Source organism: Stegodyphus dumicola, chromosome 5 (assembly GCF_044657685.1).
Source record: "Stegodyphus dumicola isolate Sdum_Otavi_A_Nest chromosome 5, ASM4465768v1".
In the NCBI taxonomy this organism is placed as follows: domain Eukaryota; kingdom Metazoa; phylum Arthropoda; class Arachnida; order Araneae; family Eresidae; genus Stegodyphus; species Stegodyphus dumicola.
In genome coordinates, this window is record NC_140772.1 from 194365866 (window position 1) to 194378802 (window position 12937).

Sequence of the window (12937 nt, forward strand, 5' to 3'; positions counted from 1 at the left end):
AGGTTGCAATATAAAGTAAAATCGCGTTCTACAAAAATTATATGGAAAAAATGTGTTAGGTATAATTAAGTTAAGAAAGTATACATAATTTATTAAATATTGTAATCAAAAGAGGAAAATTAAATTAATGGTAATTGAAAAGATTTTTATTACTGCTTAATAAGTAGGTGCATGATACAGGGTCTCGCAGGGAAACGGGAAATTTCGAAATAACGTCATTTCCACGAATAAATTCATAAAACTAGTATTTATTAACGAAAGTGCATGTATTCAGCATGCCATTTATGTTTGTACAATCAAAAGGTCCGAAAGTGTCTCTTTACTTAAGATGACATCGGAAAGATGTGCTCCCATTCAGCATTCACACTCTAACAGCCTGTTATGAAAACTCTGGAATGCGTGGTGTAGCAAATGTTGGGGAATGGCAGTGATTTCTTTTTCAATATTCTCCTTCAGTTCATGGATTGTTGCAGGACATGTACGGTACACCTTGCCTTTAAGAAGGAAGCAGAGTGTGACGTGGCTCCGTCCTGCTGTCGAACGGAGTGGCGAGGACTTCTCTCGATTGCAGCTCTAACAGCTTCAATGTTCTCTGGGGTACGTACCGTTGGAATGTCGCCTGGAGGTTTCTTTTTCAAGGCAGATCCTGTTTCTTCAAAATTACGCACCCATGTTGTAATCACATGCGCAGATGGGACACGTCCATGACGTCCAAGCTGGTAATGCTGTCGAAATCTGCGCGGCAGTCGCACTATCGCCATTTTTATAAACCGCTCTCACAGCTACTGCACGTTCTGCACCAGTCCAATGATCCATGATTACTAAATGGCAATGCGCTCACAACAATTGTGCAAAGTTTCAAACAACTGCCAGCTCTACAGTGCTGCCAACTGAAACGTTCAAAATTTCCTGTTTCCCTGCGCCACCCTGTATATTTAAAAAAAGTTGTTTCTGCTTAGGGCAATCACTGATGCAACTCTTTAAAAATTTCGCAGAAAGAAGCTCAGAGTTTTTCAGTGCCTGTTGTTAAATGTCGTTTTCTTTCTTCATTTGATTAATCACTTGCAAAATCGGGCAGTTTCTGTGCCTTTTCCAATAATTTGTTTAATTTCTTACAAGTTAAAAGCACCTTTAATATTCTTGACTGTCACTGCTTTCACTCTCATCTGGTATTACGAGATCATCCAACTCTTCATTTGTCATTCTTCGATTAATTCTTTGATTTCTCCATTTTCCGCGTCCCCAAAAGTAAACAAATAAATATAAAGCTCCTTTTTTTTTTTTTTTTTTTTTTTTTTTTTTGTAAATTTTGATACTCTTTAGATCATAATTGCTCTGTATTTCATAAATTACAGTTTCATATTTTTAATTTTATAATTTTTGCATGCCATCTTACCAGATTTAAACTGATGATCTATAATCCGGAATCGCCGAAGTCCCGACGAGTCCGGATTAAAGACTTTTGACTGTAACACAATATATACTCACTAATGCTATATTTGCTTTGATAATAGCATATTATTACAAATTTTGTATTTAGCTAATTTTAGTAGAATTATAATTAAAATTGTTCTATTTCCCCGTTTAATGCAGCACCAGACAAATTTTAAGAGAAAGCTATGCTAGAAAAGTAAGAATACAGGGGCAAAAGATAAAAGAAATTACCTGCATAATAGAAAACAAATTTGAGGCTATGGAAGAATAGACGCTGTTTAAAATAAAGTTGAAAGAAGAAAGAAGTGTGTCTGCTGTGGAACAATGAATCGAAGGGAGAGTTTCGGCCGTCCAACAACAAATTCAAAAAAGTTTCTGCTGTCCAAGGACATATTGAACAACAAATTGAGGACAGTTTCTGCCGTCTTCGCTAAAGAAGTTCACACATTAAAGAAATACATAGCGGCAGCAGGAAGCAATTCTGATGGTTTTAAATTTTTACCAATGTCTGCTCGTTCCTATACATATGACGGGAAGACCTCTTGGCAAGTATATCAGACACAATTTTCTATAGTGGCAAAAACGAATGGATAGGATTTCCGAGCTAAGGTCTGTCATCTGGCAGCTTCTGTGAGAGTAGATCCTTCATATTCGAAGCTTCTTCTAGATTTCTAAGCTCTGTCCGGCTTGTTGCAGCTGCACTTTGGGGACAAATTTCTAAAAGACTACAGCAGGCTTTAATTAAAATCCCTTCAATAAAAGCCGACAAAAACACTCCAAGAACTTGTCACAGATGTTGAAAGGCTGTCTTATCTTTTCAGAATGCTCAACAGAAACAAAAGAAATCCTGTCCCTACAGTATTGCATCGACGGCATCCAAGATACTGAAATACAGAAAGCTCTATGAATAGCATATGTCCAGAACTTAAAAAAACTCTCTGATGTACGCCATGAAATTCGAGGCAGCTCAGCAAGCAACTGGCAATGATCGACATCCCGTCAGATCCAAGAGCAAGTGGATCAAATAGCAAGTAACCTAGATAATTTAACCAGGCAAGTCAATGCTTTGAGATGGAATAAGAGTGACAAGAAACCAACTGTAAAATGTTGAAACTGTGGTGCTGAAGACCATATACGACGTAACTGCAGAACGCCCCAGAGCATGGAAGTTAAACCGCGCCTATCGAGAAGGAGCGAAACTAATTAGCCGCAATTTCGAGGGGCCGAGGTTGCCAGATAATGAAAAGCTCCAGATTTAAGCACTTCAGATTTTTGCAGTGAGTGGGGGTAGTAATGGACTTTTTATCATGAGACACATCAATGTAGTTCCTTGCAATATGGCCATCCATACAGAAGTCAATGGTACCGTCATTTGAAAATATTTGGATCAACAGTTGAAAGGTGAACTCATCTGGACGCTGCCCTGCGTTACCCTCCAGACTGTGTCTGGTAATAAAATCGACACTGATAGAAAATTAAATGTTAACATCACATTTGGAAGTACCGCCTACCACCACATGGCGTACGTGGCAGATATTACTGATCATTGCATACTCGCACTGGACTTTCTAAGAAAATTCAATTTTACCTTGCACTATAAAAAGAACGAACTGCATTCTGCCTCTCAGGATTCCCATTCGGAATTAATGATGATGAAGTTAAATCTGTCCGCAAAATCATAACTGAAGACTATATCACACTACAGTCAAAAGTCGTTAATCCGGACTCGTCGGGACTTCGGCGATTCCGGATTATAGATCATCAGTTTAAATCTGGTACGATGGCATGCAGAAATTATAAAATTAAAAATATGAAACCGCAATTTATGAAATAAAGAACAATTATCATCTAAAGGGTATCAAAATTTTAAAAAAATTAATATTTATTTGTTTACTTTATTAAACATTTCTTTCAATGTAAGTTGTTTAAGTTGCTTCGTTTTATGTGATAATACTTTCTCTTTAATTCTATAAACAGACATAATTTCTTGTTCAGTTACAAAGTTCCGCTGTTCAAGTCCTATAATTGCTCTGTCGAGAATACCGACAAATTTGTCAATTGAAATTTTTTTGTTTTCAATAACCTCTATGTCACTTTCTTCACTATCGGAAGCAAATTATAATGACGAGGAATTTGATTTAAAACATATCAAAGACGGAGTACATCGAGATGAAATACTACATTTAGTAAGGAATTGTAAGCCAAATAAAATAAAAACATCTGCCCTTAAGGTAAGAATAGTACTGACAGATCAACTTCCAATTCATTGCGCGCCGCGGTGTCCCCCTCCCCCCCCCCGCCGCAGAGCAGCGTGAAATTGATAAACAGATTTCGGAATGGTTAGAGAAACAAAGGATATGCCTTTATCCATTTTTTGCAGCATTTCCACTTTTTGTTTGATGGACATCGAAATATACTTTCGCTTTGTAGATCCTTTGGGAGCTCCAGCATAGGAAATTCTATTTGACATAATCAAAAGTTCAAGCTTACTTTTATAAAATTGCTCTAACAGTCTGCAAAAAATAATAAGCCGGATCCAATTGGAAGACTAAGGAACAATGCAATCTGCAACATTAACTGAAATAGATAATTTTAGCTTTTACCGACCATTATACATTAGACGCGCATGCGTAAACGTATTATGCATGTTGGCAGTGGTGATAAAGGCAAAGCATGTTTTGCCTCCTTTAAATAAAGCTAAGACTAAATAAAATTCTTGCTTTATTCCGTAAATGAAATAAAAAAGCTAACACTGTAGCCTTTGCATTTAAAAATCATTTGATTGAAAGCAAACTAGCATTATGCTAACTGATAATCACACAAGAGAACAAGAAAAACCAAGATTCGCCGATACCGGCGTACATATACATTATACTCGGCCAACCCGCCGATCTTGACGTCATCGGCCAATCAGCGGCAACCACGTTAGCATACCGCCGATCGACCTCCGATCAAAATTTGCACGTGGAAAACTAAAGCCAACAAACGGCCCTCTTTTCCCCATGCAAAGACAAAAACAAAACTTTCACAGAAGTTCATAGTTCAATTCTGTTATACGAAAACACTTATTGTCTTTAAACACTGAAAACATCTAAACAAAACTTTCTTAAATTAACAGCAGTCGCTGCTTTTGTAAATAAGTCGGCAGTATTTAATTTACTGGTGATAAATTCAAGGTCAAACACTCCATCATTTACTAGTCTTCTAACAAAGTGATATTTTACGTCTATGTGCTTAGTTCGGCGATTTTCTATTGGCGATCTAGAAAAATCAATGGCAGACTTGTTATCACAAAATAGTTTACACTCTCTTAAATTAAACTTTAAAATTTCATCTTGTAAGACATTTTTCGTCCACATTAATTCCTTCGCTGCTTCAGATAAAGCGATATACTCCGCTTCCATGGTTGATAAACTTACACATTTTTGTTTAACAGTTTTCCAGATTACCGGTACTTCATCTAAATATAATATAAATCCTCCCATGGACACGCGGTCATCTCTATTACTTGCACAATCACCATCTGAATAACAATATAAATTTAGATGTTTAATCTTCGATAAGTTTAACTTATATAATTTAGTACTATTGAGATAACCAAGCAATTTCAACAATGCTTCCCAATGCCTAATTCCAGGATTCTCCTGAAATTGTGATAAGATATTCACTGCATATGTAATATCAGGCCTTGTCCTGTTAGCTACAAAAACTAAACATCCTAACAGATTTCTAAAGGGTAATGTATGCATTTCCGCAACTTCTGCACTTGTAGATGGACAATCTAATTTTGTAAGAATAGTGCCCTTAGCTATGGGAAGTGAAGTTATTGGTATCTGGAAATGTTTAAATTTTCAAAAATTTCTTCGATATATTTTTGCTGATGTATAAAAAACCCATTTTCATTCTCTAAGAATTCAATCCCAAGTAACGTTTTAGTTTTGCCCAATACTTTAAGATCAAAAAACTTACTCAACTGTGAAAATACTTTATCTATACTATATTGATCTTTACTAAAAATCACAATATCATCTACATATAACAAGAGAATTAATTACATTTGAACCCTTATAAACACAATTACACCATTGCATTTTCTTAAAATGTAGATTTTCTAAAGTACTTTCAAATTCACAAAACCATTCACGGCCGCTTTGATGTAGACCGTAAATGGCCTTGTGTAATAAACACACTTTATTTTTCTCTTCGATAAATCCCTCTGGTTGGGTCATATATATTTTCTCATAGGTTTGCATATAAATATGCGTTCTTTACATCTAACTGACAATTAGTCCATCCATATAAACATACCAGTATAGTGAAAAATATTCTTATGATTGAAAAATTTACTACAGGACTGTAAACGTCATCAAAATCTTCACCTCTTTTCTGCCTGAATCCCTGTGCTACTAAGCGTGCTTTGTATCTAACCACTTGATTCTTTTCATTTCTTTTTAGCGTATAGACCCATTTGTTTCCTATTATAGTTTTATTTTCTGGCTTTTCGACTAATTCCCAAACCTTTCTTTTCTTTATTGTGTCAATTTCTTCTTTCATTGCCTTATCCCATTCTTCGGCATTTACTGATTTTCGTGCTTCTTTAAAATTTTGTGGGATAACTATTTCTACGGAATTTGCCTCTTCAGACACAGAGCTAGCCTCCTGTTCTACGAAATTAACTTTCCCCGAGTATTCGTTTTTTCCACTAAAATCGAACTTATCTTTTTCATATTTAATATTTCTTGCCTCACAATACTTTTCAATATCATTATAGGATCTAAAACGGGTGTCTGTTCCCTCTACATAGTAATATATGTCTGTACGTTTTCCATCTGGCCTTTTAACCGCTTTTCTTTGCCAATTTAAGTCTGATACTTCTTTCGGAGTAGATTTGTCATCTGACAACTTTATTTCTTCTCTAGAAATTTCCTGTTCTTCATCTGATTCTGCTAATTGCTCAGATTCCTCTAGTCTTTTAAATTTAGGTTTTGATTTCTGTTCCAGGATGCCATTTGCTGCATACAGTTTTTCATCGAACTTCACATTACAGGCTTCTATTAATTTGCGTTCTTCTGGCAGCCATATCCTATAACCTCTAGTTTCCTTCGCATATCCTACCATGATTCCTTCTTTGCACCTCATTTCTAATTTATTCCTAATCTGTTTTGGCACGCCAACATAGGCTTTACAACCAAATACTTTAAAATAAACAACACTGGGTTTTCTAGTTAGGAACATTTCATAAGGGGTTCGGTTGCTTTTATGACATACTCTGTTCCACGTATGTACGAAACAGCCAAGAACTTCTGCCCACCATTCTTTTCCCATTTTACCATCATTAAGCATAGCTTTAACTGCGTCTAATGCCGTTCGGTTAAAACGTTCACACACACCGTTCTCTTCTGGGGTGTACGCGTTCGTGCGTTCAACACTAATTCCATTTTCGGCTAAGTACCCTTCGAATTGCCTGTTACAGAATTCCCCACCATTATCGGTGCGTATACTTATTAATTTTCTATTCGTCAGTCTTTCCAGCCTATGATAATTCTTAAAGTTGTAGAACGATTCGTTTTTATTTTTCATACAATACACTGTTACTAATTCACTATAGTCATCTACAATAGCAAGAAAATATTTACTCCCACCCTTAGATGGAACTGGTAGTGGGCCACAAACGTCTAAATAAACCAACTGCAATGGTTTATCCGATCTCTTCGGAATAGTTTTAAAAGTTATTCTACTAGATTTAGCAATAATACAAGATTTACACCTCTCTATTGGTTTTTCAATTTCTGGTAACCCTTTCACGCTTTGATTCTCACTAGTTTTCTTAATATAATCAAAATTTACGTGGTTAAATCTCCGATGACATAGCATTGCATCGTCTACTTTATTTAACTTTCCAATTTATGTACCGTAACCAGCTTCCCTTTTACCTGTTGCATATCTAAATGGTTTTACGTGATAAAGTCCGTCATATCGTTTAGCGTACCATAATCTATCCCAATTATTAAAGTATATCCACATCTTCCCTTTTGAAATCACAAAATGAGCACCAGCCTTTTCTAACCTTGCTCCCGATAATAAATTTCTTCTTAGATTTGGATTATATGACACATTATCTAACTCAATCCAATTTATTCGATTGCCTACTTTTACTGCAAATTTAACAATACCCTTTCCTAGTACTTTACTTTCACAATTTCCTACAGCTAAAGACATACGTATATCGTTTATTTCTTCAAAATTTGTCATTAAATTTCTATTATTACAGAAATGAGTTGTAGCTGTAGTATCTACGACCCAATTAAATTTATCTGCGTTACTTCGTTTATCTGTGGTTGTTACATAATTTTCTACTAACATTAATTCTTTATATTTAAACTGTCCATTTTTATCGTCTATTTTAAACTTCTGATTTTTACTTACATTTTCTTTACATTGAGCAATTAAGTGCCCAAATTTATGACATCTGAAACAAGGTCCTATTCTCATATTCCCCATCTTTTTCTTAGATTTAGTTTTATTTTCAACTTTATCTTTACCTGCATTTAAACTAATAGTATTTAAACACGCTTACCTTGCTGTCTTCTAAATCGGCATTTACCTGGCGAAGTCGGCTTTCTTCCCTTACCAGCTCTTCAGCAATTCTTTCCAGCGTAAAATCTTCGTCCTTCCACCTATATATCAACTGTACAATGCCGGAGTATTCCTGGGGTAATCTCCTTATTGCCTGTTGTGTAATTTGAAGAAAAAGGCTAGAGGGCGCTGTTGCTCGCTTAGTTGTAAGAGAATAAAGTTTGTTCATGTTGAAGGCGGCGGCCTAAGAATACGCTCTGTATATAGTAATTAAAATATTGTTTAAAATGTAAAAGTGTTAAAATTAGTAAACCCACTGAACCACCATCATCTGATTTGGAGATGCACAAAATTATTAGATGGTGCATCGGCGTAAGGAATTAAGGCTTTGTGAAGATTTTAGGTGTTCGATCCAAGTGTTTCGATTTCAATGGATATTTCATATTCAAGTGACAATGGAATTCCAAATAAAGGTAGGGAAATCTTAAATTAATTATTTAGTGATTATTTGTAGTACATTAGTAAGTATTTATTATTGCTGTCGTGGGTGTATTTAAATTAAATAAAATGGAAGAAAAGTTAGATAGATTGAAACGTAAACGTTCCACATTGAGATCGTCTGTTACTAGGTTAATTAAAGTGATTGAAGATAAATTAAAAATTGAAGGGGAGGAAAATTTGATTAAAGAATTACGAGAATTGTTTGAATTATTAACCGAAAAGAAAAATAATTTAAGAACGCTTGATGATGAAATACAAGAGTTAATTGATGTTAACTTAATTGAAGAAGATTGTAGTATAAGCGAAGAATACAATGACAAATGTATAATTGCTTGTAGTCAAATTAAGCAGTTTCTAGGTACGGTTACCGCAGTACCGCCAGCGAGGAATCCCCAAAGTTCTGATTTAAACCAGTCTAGTGGTAATGGAATTTTGCATGTAAGTTCCAGTTCTAGTGGGAGTAGTACGCTGAAATTACCAAAATTAATGATTGATAAATTTTGGGGAGACCCCAAACAATGGAATGAATTTTGGAATAGTTTCGAAAATTCGATACATAAAAACGAAACGCTTTCAAAAATACAAAAATTTGTATACTTAAAAACATTCTTAACGGGACAAGCTTCGAATGTTGTGTCAGGCTTTGAGTTAACAGAAAGTAATTATGATAGTTGTGTAGCATTACTAAAGGACAGATATGGTCGAAAAGACCTGATCATTAATTCATTCATGAATAAAATTCTCAATTTAGAAGCTGTTAAAAATTCTGCTAACGTAAAGGCTTTACGTAAATTATATGACGAATTAGAAGTTTCGATTCGTAATTTGGAAACTTTAGAAGTAACTTCTGGCTCATATGGACATTTATTAATTCCAATATTATTAAAATTAATTCCGGACGATTTAGTTTTGGAATTTAATCGGCAAAGAGGATCGAAAGATAAAGTTGAAGTTTCGGAATTAACACAATTTATTAAAACGGAAATAGAATGCAGGGAAATTTCAAATGTAGTATTAAGCGAAAGGAAAAATCCTGTGCCTCCGCAAGTCGATCAATCAAAATATGAAACTAGAAAATATGTAAAAAATACACCCACGGCTGCATTTCATACTGCAGTTAACCGAAAATGCATCTTTTGTGATAATTTGCACGAGTCATTTAAATGCGAAGTGAATGTTTCTGATAAATTAAAGAAACTAAGATCCGAAAACCGCTGCTTTTCTTGTTTTAAAAAATTCCATACATCAGAAAGGTGCAGAAATAAAACTAAATGTAATAAATGTGGCGGTATGTATCACAATGAATCGATTTGTACTAATAAATCCCTTGTAAACAAAAAGTTGGAACAAGGTTATTCCAAAAATGAAACTGAATCTCTGACTTTGAATTCTGAGGAAAGAAATAAAGTTCAAAACTTAAAATTGATTGCTTCTGTTCCTCAAGGTGATAATAATAATGACTGTAATTCCAGGGAAATATTATTACAAACTTGTACAGTTTATGCTTGTTCTAAGTATAAATCAAAATTAACTAGATTAATTCTTGATCAAGGCAGTCACAGATCCTTTATAACGAAAAAATTGGCCGACCATTTAAAACTTACTCCAATCCGTTATGAAAGACTTTCTGTTTATTCATTTGGTGCGACGAAGGCAATGAATCATTCCTATCCGGTCGTTGAAATCGAAATTCAGAATTGGAAACAAAATAATAAAATAAAAATTGAATGTTTGATCTCGGATGTTATTTCCTCGGCGTCCATCAGTGTGCCTAGTAAACAAATTGCAGACTTCATGGAGCATATGGGGTTGCAGATCGCCGATTGCGCAAGAAAAAATAACATAGATGTTGAGATATTAATTGGAGGGGATGAATTCTGGAATGTAGTTTATTCCGAAAGAATTAAAATATCTGAAGAGTTGTACGTAGTCAGTTCTGTGTTTGGTTGGGTTGCCGCAGGAATCGAGAAAAATAAAACAAACAAAAATTGTTCTGAAAATTTAGCGGTAATGACAAACACTGTTGTGTTGAAAGATTTAAAAGGTTTTTGGGAATTAGAACATATGGGAATTAATGATTCTGATGATTATTCCGATATTGACTGCGAAATAGTAGACCAGTTTGAAAGAAATTTGCAGTTTAAAAACGGAAGATATGAGGCAAATTTAATCTGGAAATACAGTCCGAATAATTTAGGAAATAATTTTGAGGTAGCTAAGAAACGATTCGCAAACCTTCACAATAAACTCAGTAAAACTCCGGAGATTTTTCGGGAATATAAAAATATAATTGAGAATTAGATATTAGAAGGAATTGTGGAGGAATGTCCAAATAATGATACAAATTTGGGATATTTTATGCCGCACCGAGCAGTGATATGACCTAGTGAAACTACTAAGGTAAGAATTGTGTACGATGCTAGCTCAAGGACAGAGGACACGAATTCGTTAAATGACTGCCTTGAATCGGGACCTAATCTAAATCCAAATATACTAGACATTATGTTAAATTTTCGTAAGATAGCGTTTTGTGGAGACGTTGAAAAAGCCTTTTTGATGATAGGAATTGCTGAAGGTGATAGAAAATTTCTAAAATTTCTTTGGTTTAATGAAAATAATGACTCCTTTAAGATTATGCAAATGTGTCGCGTAGCTTTCGGTTTGACTATATCTCCTTTCATTTTGGCCGCCACTATAAAATATCACATTCGAAAATATAAAGATAAAATGCCGGACAGTTTCCAAATGTTAAATTCTTCTGTCTATGTCGATGACCTATATTTTGGAGCAGGAACGGTTGAAGATGCATATCGGTTATCTGTAGATGCGTTTAATATATTTAAGGATGCTGGGATGAATTTCAGAAAATTAAGAACTAATTCTAAAGCATTAAACGATTTATGGGTCTCAGATGGGATTAAGGAATCAGACAACAAATTAACTAGTGAATCGAATTTCTTAGGCATGATTTGGAATTCCATTGAAGACAATATAAAGTTAAATTTAAAAAATTTAATTGACTTTTCTGCTGGAAACGATTTTGCTACAAAAAGGAAACTTTTGCAAAGCATCGCCCAAATATACGATCCATTTGGATTTATTGCACCCTTTGTTATTCGGGCAAAAATTATTATGCAAGAAATATGGTGTTCCGGTTCTGACTGGGATGAGGTCCTTCCTGCAGAGATTAAGGACAAATTCAACATTTGGCGGGAGGAACTTAATGATTTAACTGAAATATCGATACAGCGAAATTTCTTTGATGATGATCCAATGAATATAAGCCTTCACCTATTTTCGGACGCTAGTCCTAAAGCATATGGGGCCATCTCATATTTCAGATATTGTACGAGTGATTCTAAAATTAAAACTTCCTTTATCATGTCGAAATGCAGAGTTGCACCTTTAAGAGCAATCACGCTTCCTCGTTTAGAGTTAATGGGAGCACTCATGGCTGCTCGAATGTATAAATATTTGAAAAAATTGTTTGGTGATTTAATTGAGGATGCTTATTTTTGGAGTGATTCCGAAATCGCCATTACTTGGATTAAAGGTTCGCCAAATAATTGGAAACCATTTATCGCCAATCGTGTTACAGAAATACAGAGTATATGCAACAAAAAATTGTGGAACCATTGCGAAGGGAAACAAAATCCTTCCGATTTACTAACTCGAGGAATTAGTGCTCAGTCACTAATTAAGAATGATTTGTGGTGGCATGGGCCACACTGGTTACGTTTTCCTATTGAAAACTTTCCAAAACAAAAGAAATTAAAACCAAATTCAGAATCGTTGGAGTTAAGAAAAAGTATTATTTTGACTGCACCTGTAATTAACAATGAATCCCCAATTTTGCATATAGAAAAATTCAGTTCTTTAGGAAAATTACTTCGAATTACTGCCTATGTATTTAGATTTATTGGGAGGCTTCGGAAAAGGTCTACAGGGAATGGACCTTTAAGTGCTTTTGAGATTAAAGCAGCTGAACATTATTGGGTAAAAATTACGCAACGAGAATCGTATCAAACGGAAATAATTAAGTTATCAAATAAAAAATCAATTCTCGATTCTTCCATCTACTCCCTTAATCCAAGGCTTGATGAGGAGGGAATTCTTCGGTTGAAAGGTCGCATTCAATTTGCAGACTGTCACGAGAATTTAAAACATCCTATTCTATTACCCTCAAAATGCAAGTTTACCGAGTTGATCATCACGGACTCGCATGAAAGAGTATTCCATGCTGGAGTTAATTCGACACTAACTCAGATCAGAGACAAATATTGGATCATTAAGGGAAGACAGCGTGTTAAGACTATCATCAGCAAATGTGTGATATGCAAACGATATAGTGCTCGTCCTGGGGTACAGGATATCGCTCCACTTCCTCCAGACAGAATCCAAGAGGCGCCTCCATTTGCTGTGACCG